The sequence below is a fragment of the Prinia subflava genome, chromosome 4 (genome assembly GCF_021018805.1).
Source record: "Prinia subflava isolate CZ2003 ecotype Zambia chromosome 4, Cam_Psub_1.2, whole genome shotgun sequence".
Classification (NCBI taxonomy): Eukaryota; Metazoa; Chordata; class Aves; order Passeriformes; family Cisticolidae; genus Prinia; species Prinia subflava.
This window is the reverse complement of record NC_086250.1, coordinates 65,374,991-65,388,129: the sequence shown is the minus strand read 5'-3', so window position 1 is coordinate 65,388,129 and position 13,139 is coordinate 65,374,991. Positions and strand designations below refer to the sequence as shown.

Genomic DNA, 13,139 nt, shown 5'->3' with positions numbered 1-13,139 from the left:
GGCATGCAGTGGAGCCACAATGCCAGACTGGAGTTAAACGTCATGGAATGGATAAAGATTTATATATATATATTTTTAAAAAATTATATTTTAGGCATGAAGTGGTTAATTTTCAAGTCATGAATATTCAGTTTGTACAAATCTGACAATCAGATGCCTAACATAAGCAGTAGATGGTGGGTTTGCCAAGAAACTATAAACTGAAGGGAGCAGATCAGTCCAGAAAAGGAGGAGAGGACTGCTAGGCACCAGAAAATGCTGCGTATGGATGTTTAATGCAGTGCGATTTATTTGAACCAGGGTTGTTTTCGGTGTAGTCTGATGTGTGTCATTAGAGATCACAGGGAAGGTGTAACTGAAGAAAGAGAGCTGTGAGATTACGCTTATGTTTGAAATTGTGTAATGCCACTCACACTGCAGTTGTCAGTAATTAACTTTTGTATAATAGTGCCAGTATTAAAGGAGAACAGTGGAGTAGACAGGCTCTTCTCTTTATCAGCATAGTTCCACTCTAAGTACATTTTCAGAAGGATTCATCAAATCTGGAGAATGTACAACTGGGAAAGAAGTTTAAAATGTAAGAGCTGTAGAGTATTTTTTTTAAACGGGGAGCTATGCACCTAGGTACATACACATCTCTCTGAAGAGCTGCCTCCTCATAATTCTCAGATTATTGATGGCTGAGAGAAGGAGCTGCAACTATGGTTCTGAAAGGAGAGGGGAAAAATAACACGCTGCTTCTACAGAGGGAGAAAGAGAACATGTGTGTGCATGCCTGGTCATAGATGTCAATCTCAGTTTACAGCATAGTGTCAATACATCCCTTGCCAGTAGAAATACGTTTTCTTTTCTTTTTTTCATCTTTCTCATGCTGCAAATGAGAGGGGGGAAAGTCCCCTCTGATACAGGGCAGGCGTCATTTTCACACTCCAGATGAAATAAAGAATTAAGCACCTGCAAAACTTGGATGCTCTGTGTGAAATAAATGCATGTGCCGGGTTTTCTTAAAGAACACATATGTGCATATTTGTCTGTATTTAAACTTGAAAATATATGAATGAAAAGAACAGTTTAAAGGGTTCAGAGTCTGTTAATGAGAAAAAAAATGTATTTAACACAAAACTGATTATTTTGAGTAATGGAATCTAAAGGAAGCTTCTACAGTAACTACATGTCATGTCAAAAAGCTCATTAAAAACTCTTAATTGCTTCCAAACTTCTACAATCGTACTGAAACTCAAATTAGCATATAGAAGCATAAATGCTGTAAAAATATCCTGTAAAGGGGTTTAATGGTTAATTAATTATTGTTTATTTTTTCACCCTTTTAAAGTTTATCTGTGGCTCAAGTCTGCTACCCCTGCTCATATTGGCTAAATGCACAGAAACTAATTTCAAAGAGTTGCCAAATGTGACTGATGGTGGTTTTCTTTTTTTCTTTTCTCTTCTTTCTCTTAGTTTTTGTTTTTTTTTTTTCATCCTGCTAGTGCTGTATCTATGGACCCCTTAAAAATATTTTGCTACTCTGCCGATTGGTTGTTTTCCAGTTCTGGCCTTGCTGGGATAAAGAGTCTCATTTTCATTTTTTGAAATATGAGATATCAAATTTTGCTATATGGTCAGTTCTTTGTGAGCAAAACAGGAAACTGAGGTGAACATCAAAACTGTTTTATACTTGGTGGATCGTTGTGCAACAAAAATGAGTTCAAATGATGAGCAACTCTGTTTCCTATCCAGTGAAGACAATAAATGTGTACTTAATCCAAAGCAAGTTGAAGTCTGAAGACTTGCAGGAATTCACATTGTAACCTTGGATTCACATATTTGACTTCAAACATGTCTAACTCTAAAAATCAGATTGGACTGCTCATGTGCTTAATGTTCAGTACCAGTGTAAATGCGTAGCCAGGTCAGTAGGAGGCTGCTGCAGCATTCATCCCCAGGTATGGGGATATCGTGATGAGTCAGGGAAGGCTAAGCCTTGTCAGCTGGTGCTTTTCCAGACAAATTTTGCTTCCAGCACAGTGCTCAGTGCACAGATCAGTGTTAACACCTTGCGTAGGAACATCTTTAAGCGCTGTGGGTATTGAAAATACGGCTTTTAGGCACTGACAGAATACCTCACATGCTAATACTTATCTCTCTGGATATACTTCACCGCCATGTGACTACGTGATACCAAGTGATTCATCTCTATTTAAACTGCTTGCAAGTAGAAAAAGAAGCTACTCAGTTACTTACCCATTCCTCATCTCCATGAGGAGATGTGGTTGAGTAAAATAAACTTAGATTAAAAAAAAAGTCCACCAAATATGCAGAGTGAAAAGAATGACCCAGGTGACTTAACTTTTCTGTGACTGTCATTGTGCTTTCTTTAAAGACGTGTTCTTGGTGTTTGTCTAAACAAATACCCTGGAGCTAATTGTCGGTGCTTTATTTCAAGAGAAAATCAAGGATGTGTTTTAACTTCTTGTTTGTCTCGACTAATTAGATGTCAAACATGGTTAAAAAGCTCAGGCATTTGCTTTAAAAGTTGGCCAAATGAGTCATGAAGGGTTAAATCCCTGCCAGCCTTGATTTCCTATGGTCACTTGCTTTCAAAGGCCTAGTGTTAGCTCTGCCATTTCCCCGCTTGCTGGACAGAAGTTTTGGTGAACTCCTGTTCTTACTTCCTCTTAACTTCTTGTCGTTCAGTCTTGCAGAAGATCAGAAGCATCCTACGGGGCATGGTGTGGATAGGAAATGGCAGAGAAAGTCTATAAATGCATATATTAGGGCTACCTCTGTGATCTGAAAAGGCTCTTTCTGTTTATTGTGAAACAGAGGTCTGGTTATTTGGTTTACATCACCTTGATTCTGCTGGCATATTAAAGAAAGGAAATTTGAGGAGAGCAGTAGGGAAATCCTTGTCCATCGGAAATCTGTGGTGAAGTGCCTGTTCAGTGGCTTCTGGGTTTTGCTCTGTATTTTATATAAAGTTTCCAAGCATTTTCATGTTTGTGCGTGGATTGGAAAGGTTTTGCTCAGATGATACTCATCTCTTTATTTCAGTCAAAAGGAATTAATATGATTAAAAACCTGATCCAAAGTTCACTGAAGTCACTAAGTTCTGGTTCATAGCCTAAATGTGGTAAAACCAGCCATAAAACTGAAAGCTCAGTTGAACTCTTCAACCACTGAGCTCCTCCTTTTGTGTCCTTCAAAGACTGTGCCTTTATTGAAGAGTAACAAGAAATGTCATTGTTGATCTATCAAAAGTAAAAGGATCTTCCCTTAAAGAGTGTAGGCGGCTTTGCTCTTGCCTTTTTTTGTTATTGTTGTGTTTTTTCTGATCTCATTGACTTCGGTTCTGATGTTGGTTGTAATTCTCTATATTGTGTGACCAGGTCACAGATTCTGTTCAGGAAACTCCTATTGAGCAGAGAGTTCTCAGAAAGTTGGTGATCAAGTTGAGTGTGCAAAGTTTAAAACAACAAATATAGCCTTAAGTCCAGATGGATTTCTTGTATTGTTTATTGTTATGTATTTTCTTTTGCTGTCCCCTGTATGGGGAGCTAACAGCACAAACAGAGATGGAACTAGCTATAGTACCCTTTAAATATAAACAAATAAGCCCAATGAAAGTTTCCATTAACAATTCCTTGATTTGCAGTTTTTTTTCATAAAGCAACCCTGATTTTTGCCTCCACATGAGTAAATCTTGTCAGTCCAACTTTCTCAAATCCATCTGTCACGTCTTATTTGTCTATTGAAAATTACTAAATGCTGTAAGTATGTTTTGCAAGAGTACATGTGTGGTTCTCCTTTGTTATTGTTGCTCAATTGGATACATATTACTTGAGAAAAAGTAAGTGGAAAAGCATTGCACACAGATTTAGCTCTATTACTCCCTGGCTTCAATTCAAGCCATATTAAAAGTAAGTGTCTTGTTTAAAGTTGCAGTGATAGTGACAACTACTCCATCCTTGATGTGCAGTTGATTTAAAATTTTATAGCATGGATTTCTATCCAGATGAAATCCTGGCCCTCGTGAAAGCAATGGCAAAACTTCTGTCTGGTTCAATCTGTCCCACGTGGGGTGATGAGGGAGGAATGGCACCACGCTGAATTACCTGTATGTACACTGATGTAAATATGATACCTGCCTTGTAGTTTGTTCACCCAGTCTGGTTGTAGTTGATGACCTGCCGGTGGGTTTGATTGTGGTTTTTCCTTTCCTTCAAACTTTATAACTCACAATTCAATACCTCTGCAAATATTGGGAAAGCAGGACAAAGTGGGAGAAGGAAATGGGGAGAGAAATATTGGCAAGGGAGCCTGTTTCTCTTGAGCTGGGACCAGTATTGGAGTTTGTCTCAGATTTCAAGGTATCTGCTTAAAAACCACTGCTTAAACTACCTTGTAAGAGTACTGTCTGAGGGCAGAGCTTTTCTGACATGCCTGAAAGAGAGAGAACAGCCCTGACTTAGGAAGAAGACTGTGCAGGAAAGTGAACCAGGGACATTTGTATCTCTACCTTCCACCATTTGTGACAAAATTTCTGCATGGCTCCAGTGCTCTCAGACTTCACAGTTCAGTCAGTGCAGGGACTGCAGGACAGTGAAGGTACCACATTGCATCCACAGCTATTTCACCATTTCACCATTTCAGCTTTTTCTCTTTTTTTTTTGCCTCAAAATAATGAGTGTTCCAGGGAAGAGCTGTGTGTTAGTCTTTCTATCACTGGCTGATTGGGGCATACCCAAGATCTGTGAACTCTCAGGGAGATAATGGCAGGACTACCCTGCCTGGCTCTGACTGGCTCACAGGCTGACAGGAGGGAGAAGCTGATGAAGGAGGTGCCTAAGCTCAGATCTTGCCTATATAGGGAAATTTTCAGCTAGCTAATTAGGGCCTGACACAGGCACTGTAATTGGAACAAGGAGGGTGAAAACCTAGCCCAACATTCTCATTTTGCATTTTCAACTTTCCCGTTTAATTCCAGTGGAAAAAGTGGTTTCTGAATTACAGAGCCTCCCTTTTCTGAGAAGCTAGTGTTCTCTATAATTATTTTTACTGTATGGTTTGCAAATGACTGAATTATTCATGGAAGGTGCTGTATTGACAGCCATGGAAACTCTGCTTGTTTGCTGCAGACAAGGTGTGCAGCACTTACTTGTATTGTTTGTAACAGCATCTTTAAAACTCTGACCTCGTGGGCAGTTTAAATATCCATAGTTACACTGAGCTCAGTGAATGTTCTGATATGTGAAATCTGCCTTAAAATTAACTTCTGTGCTTGAAGCTTTTGATCAGGACTGAGGTATCTACCTATTTGCTTGGGGTTTATTCAGGTGTGTACTTATTCCATAACATTTAACAAAACAGTACTTAAAATAAGAAACCCAGTCATAGCAGGTTGTTACTATGTAAATGGTTATATTTTATAATCTCTCCTGCATGCAACTCTGTATTGACAGAAATCATTTCCATGGAGTTCCCACCTGGAAAGAAACTGTGAAATGATTTGTATTTTTAACTCATTCTTTTTTCTTGGAAGTGTTTTTCAGTTTTAATTTAATGCATTGCTATAGTGTGATCCTTTTAATATGGTTTTGGTTTGCTTAATCACTGATTCTGCATATGGCCTTTAATGCCCACAGTTGCTGCTAGAGAATCTTCTTTATTTACTTGCTCTGGCCCACAGACTTTTCCCTCATGGCATACCTGGAACACTACAATGGAAGTGCCTGCAATACAAAGTTGTTCCAGTATTTTCAACATTTCTTCATCAGCTGGAGCCTGACCCCAGTATGAGGCAGTGTCATGTCTTCACCTGAGGCAGTGCCTAAGTGACTGAGAAGAAAACAAATCCTTCTAAGTGGTGTCAATGATTGTGACATTTTCCAGTTGTTCGAAAGCTAGAAAGGATAAAATTGTTTTCGGGCTCCCACACACTTATTTTTAAGCAAATGTGTGGGGTGGACCCTGGGAGCTCTATGTCAAACTTTTAAATGGAGGTACTGTAACCTGGTATGGTGCTCTTGTTAACTAAGGTTACATGTAAAAATTGTTGCTGCTGTGGTGCTGGTGGGCGATTCAGCAAATTCCTTCCCTTGCAGGATTAAAGCTCCCTTCAGAAATGTCTGCAAGTTCATGGTCCTCCCACATACAGCCTTCATATAGGATAGCTGCTCTCTTCCAGTAACAGCTGTGGATAGTGAGAATAACTGTGGGGATAGTACTTTTGCTTGACTTTTCCTATTTTTTCCAAGTGGGATAGTGCCTGAATATACAAGAGAGAAAAGGATGGCTACAGCTGTTGAGAGCATCAGAAATCTTAACGAGTCTTGTAACCTTTCTCTTGCACCTCAGGAGGTTCTCTGTGGTGTCTTTCTCTTTCTTTGTGACTGACACAGTCAGCCAGTTTAGGCTCTTTTTGCTGTCAGGGGAAGGAGAGGTACCTCCAGAGAGCTCATCTTGGGTTAGGCAGACTGACTGAGACTTTAAGAGTGCTCATCACCTGTCACTGACTGTAACAGGAATTAAGCTTCTAGTTCATTTATTTAGTTTCTTTCTCTCTGGGAATGTATCAAAAGAAGGTACTAATTAACTGCTATGGAAGAACTTAGGCTGTATTCTGATCCAAAGCTTCCTAATTTAAGAAACTGTTTTTGCCTAAATGAGTATTTAAAACAGTGTGAAAATTGAGCTAATTAATCATACATGTGACCTCAGTATCTGTGATCTTGAGGTCACCTCTGCTCTGTCTAAATTTGCACCAAACTTGCAGTATAGAAAGAAATAAACAGTACCACTACATTTTTCACACTCTTAAAACAATTACCTAATTTACTTCTCATGTTCCCTATGTCCCTCCTCTTTAATAAGCTCATCCCAAATCCAGTGACACATGCTGGAAGTGACTGTCTGGGGCTACAGAGCTTTACTAATTTAATGGCTTAATCATTTAGAGATTTCAGTAAGCTGTCCCCTGGCCAGCTCCATTACCTTCAGAATGTTTCTGCACTCTAAAGAGAAAAACATATCCAAGATTCAGTTTCATGGAGTGTAGTTTGCAAATAAAAATCTCCGTGTATATGTGTAATTCAAAGGACAGGTGTCTAGACCCCGAGTCTACACATTTTCAGCTGAACTGTTTCAATAGTGAGAGTGGGATGAAATCCAATTTATTAACTTCTAGAAATTCTGAATAGATTTACAGATTGGGGGATTCTTTTCTCTCTTTGGGGATTACAGATCTCCCTTGAACTAGATATATCTACAGCAATCCGTGAAATGTGTGAGCACTACTCTACTCTGTGTCACATCTAGTTTTCATCCTTTGCTGTTTGATAGTCAAACACAGTAAAGTCAGAAGTTTTTGCCATTCTTCTAATGTTTTAAAGTTGTTTGACATTTATTGGGCTGCCTGCTTATCTCTCCAGCTGGATGTTGCAGAAACTTTAGAAGCGAGCAGTCAAATAAAATTCTCATCTCTTATAAACATTTTCATGCAAAGTTGGATCTTGCAGGGAACAATCTGAGGAATGAAGTAGTTATTTGCTTTCATCTAGCTTGTGGAAGGAGGAAAAAGAAAGCTTTCCTTTTCTCCTCACTCTAATGAAGCAAAGCTCATGTTGGTTCTGACGGCCCCTCTTGGCTCCTTTTGAAATTCCAGCCTTGTATGAGAAAAGGACACAAAAAAGCTCTGTGAGATAATTTAAAGGATTTAGAGCTGCCTTTCAAGGGGGATGGGTTGGTGGCCTTTTCTAGAGGAGTCACATGATAAATACAGCTCACAAGCATCCAAAAGAGCTGCAGAGAGTGCAGGGTACAGCTTTCATCTCTAGCTGACATTGGAATGGCAATAACTCTCCTTTGCTAGACAACACAGATCCCACGTGTGGCCAAGGCACAGAATGAGATCCCTTAAGATGAAGTGGTGATTTCAAGATCTGATTTTGACTTTTTTCATGGATTTCCTAGTGCAACTTTTTTTGTAGTTACTTTTACGTGAATGTGTAGTCTGAGATGGTTCTGACTCCTAAGGAAGCTCTTTTTCTCAAAGCACAACAAAGGTCATATCACTAATGGTTAGTGTTCCCTAGGACAACTTTGTCTCCTCTCCACCATGGAGATATTTCCAAGATCTCCATCCTGCTAGGCCCATGTGATAAATCCAGTTCCTCTTAAGTTATAGGAGGTACAGCAGAAATAAAGTCTGGGGATCTGGGAAAAACAACTTTATCTTCAAGATTGCATTTTTCCCTGTATTCGGTTCTACTACAGCAGATAAATGACTCAATCAAAGCTTCTTGCTCTGATGGCCTTGTAGACAACAAGATAAATATATTCTTGAAGTACCTGCAAATTGCATAGTTAGGAAATCGCTTCATTCTGAATTGCTGCTCTTCTTAGAAGTGTCCAGAGTCCACCCAACAAGACCAAGATTACATTCAGTTGTACAGGAAGGTGTGACAACATTTTCAAAGAGCTCTAGTTGTCACTTCTCTGCAAGGTCACAAACATCAGCAAAGCAGTATTCCAGGGTGTTGGCTGTTGGGTTATCTGTATGGTAAACCTCAGTCTATATTTTTGTTCCAAATGTGTATCCCTAGTTGTTTGTTCTCTAGCCCTAAAAACTGACTTGCAACAAGTTGGCAAGTGAGATTTCATCTCAAGTGAAAAGGATCAGGAATTTGTTAAAACTGAAGGAAACTTTTCATAGCTCATTTTAAAGGAGTTTTATGAAGTAAAGTGTTAACAACAATATTATATGTTGAAAATTTTGCTTTTTTCTGCAGGCTGTAGTATTGAGATCAAAAATTATATAAATTTCTAATTCTAATTGTTCAGATTTTTTTCTCATCTATAATGAGAAACTACTGGATATTCTACTTCCCTTTCTTGCATCCTTTTACAATTTTGTGTGTTCCATCATTCTTTACACCTGCATTGTGACTCACTTCTTTACTGAACAAATAGTTGTAAATCAGGAAAGTTTTGTTAATCTCATCTACATCACCTATAAATGGAGGTTAGACATTAACAGAAACCCAGCACCACAGCTGATGATACACAGGAACTCTGTACTGTAAAGAGAATCAAAGAAAGTACCATCACTGTCAAATCCCATTAATTCCTTGGCTTTCCTCTGTCAGCTTCTTCACCTGTAAAGTGGTATTAAGTGATTTCATGAGGAATTGCTGGAGGTCAGAGACTTGCTGTGCTTATTCAGAGCTGTATCCTACTCTCAGAATAATCCCATTAATGTGTGTATTCAAAGTTCAGTCAGAACTTATTTTTGATCAACACAGAAAGGCCTTACAGGTACTTTAAAGTGATTATAATACTGATTATAATATTCATAGCTGTGTATGTCTGTGACATGAAACACAACCCTATTATCCAGAAAGCATAACTAATTTAATTCCATTTGGATATTCCAGACAATTTTAGACAGAAGCCCTTCAAAATGTTTTTTGGAGTATCTACCTCTATTTCAAACTGAACACACTGTGGAGGTGATTACAGATGTCTCTGGAGAAGAGCCTTTGTGTCTAATCTTTGCAGTATTGTCTACCAGTGCTGTGAGTGCTTGTGAGATTCTGGCCAGTTTCTCTGAGTTTAGGCTAGGGGTGGTTTTTTTTTTATCATGGCTGATAGTCATATTTTAAAATCAAGAGGGAATAAAAAGTGGTTTTGTTTTTTTTTTTTTTTTTTTTCCCTTTTTTTTTCTTTTTTTTCCCTTTTTTTTTTTTTTTTTTTTTTCTTTTGGAAAACTAAAATCTCCTTTGGGGCAATTTCTGTCTTTCTATTGAGTCTGAACATACCTTACCATGCCACTGGTGCTAAACACTCCCTGGTTCCTTCAAGTGTGTTTCCTTCCCAAGAGATTTTGGACAAAAATCTTCTCTTTCTTTGGGTACACATCCTTTTTTCTGTCTTTCCATAGCCCAAATGTTCCCCAGCCTTCTCCAGGATGAGGGCAACCTTTCCTAGACACTTGGGGAAGTATTCAGTAATCAGTTGAGTCAGTTATAATTACCTATGATTTGTGACTCATTCACTGGAAAACTGTTGCTTGACAGCTCTAGTTCAGACCTAATAATGAGGATAAACTGCTATAATAAATTCATAAGTAGAATTTTGCATGTCAGAAAAATTCACATCCTCATTCCTAAAATAAGTTAGAAAGCACCTGCTCCCTTTGTCAGCCTGGCCTATGAAAATAAAATTGGTGTTTCATGTATTCCACATACCTTAAATGCAGCATTTAAATATTATCTTCAGTGAATTATCTCAAGGAATGTTTTTCTTTGCTTTTATACTTCCTCATGCCACTTACATGATGTAATTGTTGTTTTGAATTGCATTTTTTTTCTGTAATAAGCTAACTTTTCATGCCATTAATTAAGCAATATGGGGAAAATACAAGTTTTTGTGTGATTTTGATGTACTTTTGAACTTCAGGCACAAGTTGGTAGTTTAACATGTTAAACCATGGTGTCTTACTTGACCTCATGCTACACAATTTTCTTACAGTTTTGCAGGTGCTAACAGAGCCAAGTTCAATTGTTGAGGCTGGCAAACAGACCAGCTGAGAGCAATGAAAAAAGTCCTGTTTATTGGTGTCAAAAGACATTTTCATATGTTTTCAGAGAGACAAATGTCAAGTGTCATGTGTATTGTTATTGTATATTAGAAATTTTAAGCAGTAATGAACTATTCTGGTGTAAACCAAATGTAATATCATAATGGTGACTGCAGTGCTGCATGTTTAGACCCCTGATTGACATTTTACCAAAGAGAATGAGGACATGTCTGAGTAATGCAACTTGTAGCTTTTTAATACAATTTCCATAGCTGAGACCATAAACAGCCCCTTAAGGTTGTTTCTCATAGCTGCCACTCTCTTAAATTTTTTTTCTGCCATTATGTAGGAATATGATAAATACTGAATTTTGTTTCACTGGAGGTTCACCCCCATTACTATGCATAGAAACTATTTTACCCTATGCCAGACATATGGAAGTGATCAATGTATGCAAATTGTATGAGAAGAGGTGAAATACAGCTTTCTAGACAAGGAAATGTGTACTTGTTTCTGGCTATAAGATACTGAGACACCAAAGAAAAGACTTTAGGTCTTAAGACAAGTTTTCCTTTAAAAGTAACAATTGGCAAGTGGGTAGTATAGTGATGATTTTTGATAATCACCATGAAACCACAGTTTTGTCCTGAGCTGAACTGCCCATCTCTTGGACAGCAGGGTTTGAGAGGCAATTGTTTGTGTGTGCAGGGCCAGACCATGGATCTCCTCCTGAAATGCAGAGGTGAACTCTTCTGGGACCCACTGTGCTCTGTAGTACAAGTCAAGTTCCTTCAGACACAGGGTTTAACTGGCAGGGCCAGCTTAAATGGCTCCTTTCCATGTTCCTCCTCTGGTGTCATGGTGCCCACAGTGCAATGACTTAAACCTATTCTAAAAATCAGGTCTTGAGGGGCTGAGTTATTTTTTGGGTTTTGGGTGAGCACAAAAGGAGGAGGAGGAGGAAAAATCAAGAGCTTAAGTCAGTTATGCTTTTCAAATATGTTTTAAACTTACTGTCCCCCAGATGGTGACTAAAAAATCAATACATATTTTATGACTAATAGGCATTCACTGTGCTCCCCAAATTTTCCATTCCAATAAAGTTGGATTTTTTTTTTTTCAGTATTGCAGAATAAGAAACTAATCTAGAGTCTGGCAGGCCTTTATTCTAAGGCATTGTCATATCTTTCATTCTGAGTTGAAAAATGGACAGATCATTGGTTTTCATAAATGTGTGGAGGAGCTGTCAAAGTTCTCATTTGCATGTGAATGGTCAGCTGAGGTAGGAAGGGGGATATGTAAATAATTCTCTAGCTAGCTCCTGGCAAAGATCATTGCATTTCAAAGTACTGTGAAAAGCAGCACCATAAAACTTTAACCTATTCACTGGTATGGAAACTCCCACACCTTAAATTGATCTGCTCTAATAATGACCACTTGGGGAAAAATGAATCTTAAAAAGCAATATCAGATCTCCAAGTACTATACATTTTCTGCTTCTTTTAATATTTCATAAAAGATAAGCTAAAAAAGCCACTCTTCCTTCTCCCCCAGTGAAGAGGGGAAGGAAAGGAAAAAAGCACAAGATTTAAGCAGTAAGCAGATGTAGACCTTCACTGAAAATATGGCAGATAAGTGTGCTAGGAAAGAAATGTAAAAGATTTGAGTATTATTTTGTATTGTGTTTAGTGTCTGACCCAGGAGGCACCCAAAAAAATCATCACTTCAGTCTTCCCTACAAACTGCCCAGCATTTCACTGCCCTGTTCTGCTGCTGTACTTCAGTACATGCCCAGCTAGACAAAGCTGAATGTTGTTGTTTAAAACCAAATGTGTCCTTCAAAATACACAATTCTTCCTATATCCAAAAAGGCAAAAAAGTAAAAGTAAACAGTAGAAAAATGAGGAACAAAAAGTAAAACAAAATCTTAATAGGCTTGGGGTCAGACAGTTTTCTAAATATTTTATTGTGCCTCATATCTTAGATAGAATTGGCATGTGTAAATATGGAGACACAATGATTTACTAAGCCCTTTATGCCTGAAACAGCTCCAAAACCTGTGATTAGGCAGGCACAAGGACTAGAAAATGTTTCCAAAGTAAAGTTCACCTCCAAAATTGATACGGGTTATGTACCTACCCCTTAATAATGAGATATCCTGGGACTGTTGCTGTAGTTTACTGATATAATTTCTCTGATACTGTTTTGTAGTCTCCATTTACTTACCTCAAAATACCGTGATGTATTGCATTCAACCTCCATATTTCAGAAAAGAATTCATGTCACCCCTGTAATTGTTTACAGCACACTCTTTCTTTCTAGCAAAGCTTCTGTGCACTAATTTGATCTGGTTGCACTGTTCCAAAGTAGTTACAAAATTAAATGGAGTTTAATTCACTAAATTTACAATGGGCAGTTATTCAAAGGCTGTGGGATTTGTTCTATAACATAGTATTCCTGTAATGAAATGTGATTTGTCTTGGTATTTACCAGGAGATTAAAAACAACAACAAAAAAAAGGACTGATCTTGCAAACTCCTACTCACATGAGTAGTCCTTTTGA

At 38.2% G+C, this 13,139-nt stretch overlaps 1 protein-coding gene across 3 annotated transcripts in view; it reads left to right on the top strand.

The window, feature by feature from the left end:
- SEMA3A (semaphorin 3A) overlaps nt 1-13,139 on the top strand; it is a 237,311-nt gene that overhangs the window by 72,593 nt on the left and 151,579 nt on the right. The window lies entirely within an intron of this gene.